Genomic DNA, 5000 nt, shown 5'->3' on the forward strand with positions numbered 1-5000 from the left:
CAGCAAAACTGTAAAAGAGGCTTTCAGTGTAGTATTTTCTCTGGTACATTGTGATTTAAAACAAACTGAAAAACTGTATTTTTATTGTGAATGTCTTTGATGCATTGATCAAGTGATGTAATTATTGTGTGTCATCAAGGGAAATTTATTATGTTTTCATTTTTTATTATTAGTGTTTGTGAGGGGTTATAAGTTCTGCTGTGCCACTGATTTTAAGTTTAATTTTACTCATTTCTTACATAGCCAGTCAGTTGAAGATTTATGCAGAAGAGTATACGTCTATCGAATTATAATATAGCAATTATGTTGATTTTGATTATTATGGGTATTGGTTATTGCTGTGTAGTATTCTGAAAATAGTCCATACACCTTAGAGGCATGCTCATGCTGATGAAATAGGGTGATTTCCTGTACAGTTTGAATCAATTTTATTACCTAAACTAGCGGTAAATTAGATTTTATTCAGAGATCATTAAGGTGAATGTTAGTAATTGCCTTCAGTCTCATTCAAGGAAATCTTAATGATAATTTTAACTATACAAATGTGAGGCTGATGAATGTTGTCCTCATGTCTCCTAAGGATAGGAAACAACTTTGTGTTCTATGATTGATCTGTTTTAGATAAAGTACTTACTATCATTACCATCTGGCTTACAACTTTTTTTTATATATGAAACTGCCAGAAATAAAAACTAATTTCTATCCTTATTATTTATTGTTCACAAATGACAGAATATTTATTTATGTTATGGTAAGGGGTATAGCCATCACCCCTGTTTTATTTCAGACCACTGATTGTAAAGCACTGAAGTAATGTGCTCAACTTAATAATGGTAGAATGGATTTTGAAGCACATATGTAAAGCTCAAGTTCTGCAAGGACATAAACTAATGCTAGCTTGTATGGTTAGGATGTAGTGTACAGTAGTGCTTATATTTCAGAAGAAAAATTGGCTGTGTGATGTAATTCAATTTAGATTTTTTAAGAATCCATTCTGCCTGCGAAAACATCAGATGGAGGCACAAAGACATGGCCCAAAGTATAAATTTTATTCCATCTATGGTATATCTGTATCTATGTATATATATCATATATATATTATACATATGTTTAGATGATAATTTATTTAGCTTGAATGGAAATTTTCTAATTTCCCTTACCTACGTTGATAATCTGCATAATATAAAATGATTTTTACAGAAGCAAGACAGGTCAGTTATAGCTTATTTACCAGGAAGTCTGATGTAGGTTACACAATTTTGTGTTTTCCTCAAATGTCATATATGAAAGGAAGATAACAGATTGACAATTCATCAACAGCAAGGGTTTTATTTTGTTATATTCAACCTTAACATTTTAATTGTTATTGTGATTATCATTTAGCTAATGTTGAAAGGCAGCATTGTCACATTTTTAATGTACATTAGCAAGCACAAAATATGTATGTGTATGAATATATATATATATATATATATATATATATATATATATATATATATATATATATATATATATATATCTGTGTATATATGTATGTATGTACGTATGTATATACATATGACCATATAGAAGCATTCTTTAAAATTATTTTTACGGAGTATCATCAATCCAGGAAAGTGATTTTGTAGAAAAATTATTTTTGCTTGTAGGTGAGGTGTCCATTTTCAGCACAATAAGTTATGTAAGCAAATAATGTTGAAACAAATACTCTTTTCATGCCTTCCAAACTTGCCCGTACTCATTTACACAGTTGTATGTACTGGTAAGTGAAGTTATCAAATGTACTTTTTTACCAGTGTTAAAAGAAGTTTATGAATTCTTGGCATGAAAAAACAAGTTCCCTTTTCCATGTTAATGTGCAGTTGTAAAAATAATGATGTTAACATTAAAAAAACAATAGCTGAGTGAAAAATATCTCATGGTTCTAAGTGTACCTCTGATTCTCTAATTCCATTGTATAAAGCTATGACATTCCTGAATGATTTTTTTTATCACTGTGGTGTCTTAATTATGTGGAGTTTATCAATGGAAAAGTAACTGTAATTAATGAAAAAATTATTATGTATGTGATTATGTGCATCTTTATATAGTCACTTATTTGAAGTATTTTTATTCCATGTATATAAAGGGAGTTTTATTCATGAGATTCCACTGTATATAAAGACTGATAGAAAAAGGATTTCATCTTTGCCATATCACTCACTGAAAATTGTATATCAAACAGTAACAGAGAATCTTTCAAAACATCATTTAAAGAACAGTTTTATTATAAATGACAAATCATTATAAAGTAAGACATAATAAGATCTAGTCAGCACCATAGCATACTTATTGTAAAATTTCTTTTTTTTTTAAGAACATAACTTGTATGTGTAAAAGCATATACAATTGAAAACACACACACACACACACACACACACACACACACACACACACACACACACACACACACACACACACACACACACACACACACACACACACACACACACACACACACATTCATAAACTTGGGTATGTAATATCAATATACATATAATTATTCTTGCATTTAGCCATCAAGAAATCATGTATGTGCAATGTAATTTCTTGTAGCTTAGAATATCCCAAAGTGGATGGTGTAACCAGAATGTTCATGTATACCAAAATGCCTGTTGTACTGTGTATGCACACCTTTTTGTACAGCAGATTGAATTGCCTGTTCAGCGACTCTCTCTACCAGTCAGCTACTAGTCATCTGTGTTTTGGTCTACATAAAGAGTAACTTAGTGTATCACCAAACCGAAGAAAAAAGAGATTGTAGCTTTTATTGGGACAAAAAACAAACTTTTGAAATATCCATTCCATACCAGACATTCATAGGTGAAAATACAATGCATTGAGTTTTTAAACCAAAGTATTTTCAATGTTATATTGAATATGAATATTTATCTAAATCTGATAGTTGTCTTGCTTGTAATTGTAACTTGAAAATCAGCTTGTACAATTTTTTGCCATGTGCTAAAAATAAAAGTGTCTTCCAAAGTGATTTGATGTATTATTGATTTCTTCTGTTTAATTTTCAAATGGATCAAAATAATAGTTTTCTAAGTATTACACTAAAAACTCAAACTATTAGTAAATGGAATTGTTTTGGAGGAGTGTTATATATTGTATACATTTTACTAGTTTTTACTAGTAATGGGCTGTGTTTACAGCCTATTACTGCATACTCCAATAAAACAGATTATACTGCATACTTCTGTATATTAAACTTGCATTTGAAAACATAAGTAAAGAAAAGTATAGAAACCTGTTGCAGATAGACAATAATTTAGTTGTATGTTTATTATGTTAGAATATGAAATGGAAAAAAAACATGTATCCATGGATCTGGATTTAAGTAAATACAAAACATGATCTGTAAATACCAAAGAAGTGTGATTAGTCACTTCCTTAACTTAATTGTCAGTCACTGTCACTGGCAACTTGTAGGCATACTTGTTAAGCATTAAGCTCACTGGAAAAAAACCTTCAAAAGTAAAACGACGTGCAGTTTGGTATGATTTGTTTAAATACAGATCCATTATCCGTTTCAATAAGACTGCTAACTCATAACATTCCTGTTTATTCCTTACACGCTGTGTCTTAAGGTATGTCAAGATAATGTTATTTCCATAATCATCCCCACAAGCACCTTGAGGGAGAGGGAGAGGGAGAACGAGAGGGTGAGGGTGAGAGTGGGGAAGAGGGAGAAGGCGTAGAATAAATGTGAGAGGGTAAGGGAAAAGGAATGGGAATGGAAAGGGAGTGAGATAAGGAGAGGAAAAGGGAAAGAGAGAGATATAGATATATATGAATATAGATATATATGCACATACATAGATACATGTGTGTACATATATATATATATATATATATATATATATATATATATATATATATATATATATATATATATATATATATATATATATATATATATATATATATATATATTCTACGCCTTCTCCCTCTTCTTCACTCTCACCCCTCACCCTCCCTCTTCTCCCTCTCCCTTCTTCGTCTCCCTCTTTCCCATATACTTTCCCTTTCCTTTTCCATCTGTCTCTCCCACTTCTCCTTCATCCTCACCTTTTTCCTTCTCCTTTCCTTCTTTCCCTCTTTCCTATATATATATATATATATATATATATATATATATATATATATATATATATATATATATATATATATATATATATAGAGAGAGAGAGAGAGAGAGAGAGAGAGAGAGAGAGAGAGAGAGAGAGAGAGAGAGAAAGAGTGAGAGAGAGAGAGAGAGAGAGAGAGAGAGAGAGAGAGAGAGAGAGAGAGAGAGAGAGAGAGAGAGAGAGAGAGACAGAGAGAGAGAGAGAGAGAGAGAGAGAAAGAGAAGAAAGAGAGAAAGAGAAAGAGAGAGAGAGAGAGAGAGAGAGAGAGAGAGAAAGAGAGAGAGAGAGAGAGAGAGAGAGAGAGAGAGAGAGAGAGAGAGAGAGAGAGAGAGAGAGATAGGTTGATACATATACATACATGCATATATAGATAGATAGATAATAGATATATATATATAGATAGGTTGATAGACAGATAGATTGCTAGATAGATAGATAGATAGATAGGGAGATAAATATAGATAGATATGTAGGTAGGCAGATAGGTATATTGACAAACAGATAAAATGATAGACAAGATAAAAGTATACATGTGTTTACAATTATATATCTGTCGAAAATGGGATGCGCCTCACAAGACTTATCAGTGTGGAAGTGTTCCATGTCCGCTGTTCTGGAATATGTACCTGTTTCACCTCGTTACAGACACCCGCCCTCTCACGCTCCCCTGAGACGGTGGTGACTGTCAAGCCACAGTCGAATACATATAGTAAAGGCAGTCACGTTCACTCTCATAAACGAACACTTACTAATGCGCTCTGACACACGAAAGAGCATTCACTAATATGTACACATACAATCGAGCATTCACTATTACGTTCACACACA

General features: G+C 31.9%; 1 protein-coding gene across 4 annotated transcripts in view; it reads left to right on the forward strand.

Moving 5' to 3' along the window:
* The window catches only part of Pgant2 (polypeptide N-acetylgalactosaminyltransferase 2), a 127075-nt gene extending 124047 nt beyond the window's left edge, over positions 1-3028 (forward strand). For all 4 annotated transcript variants that reach the window (XM_070123973.1, XM_070123978.1, XM_070123980.1 and 1 more), the window contains one exon: positions 1-3028. This exon is cut by the window's left edge and continues 1922 nt beyond it. The gene's annotated coding sequence lies outside the window, so the exon portion shown is untranslated.
* Positions 3029-5000: the final 1972 nt, after the last annotated feature.

Source organism: Penaeus vannamei, chromosome 1, assembly GCF_042767895.1.
Source record: "Penaeus vannamei isolate JL-2024 chromosome 1, ASM4276789v1, whole genome shotgun sequence".
NCBI lineage: Eukaryota > Metazoa > Arthropoda > Malacostraca > Decapoda > Penaeidae > Penaeus > Penaeus vannamei.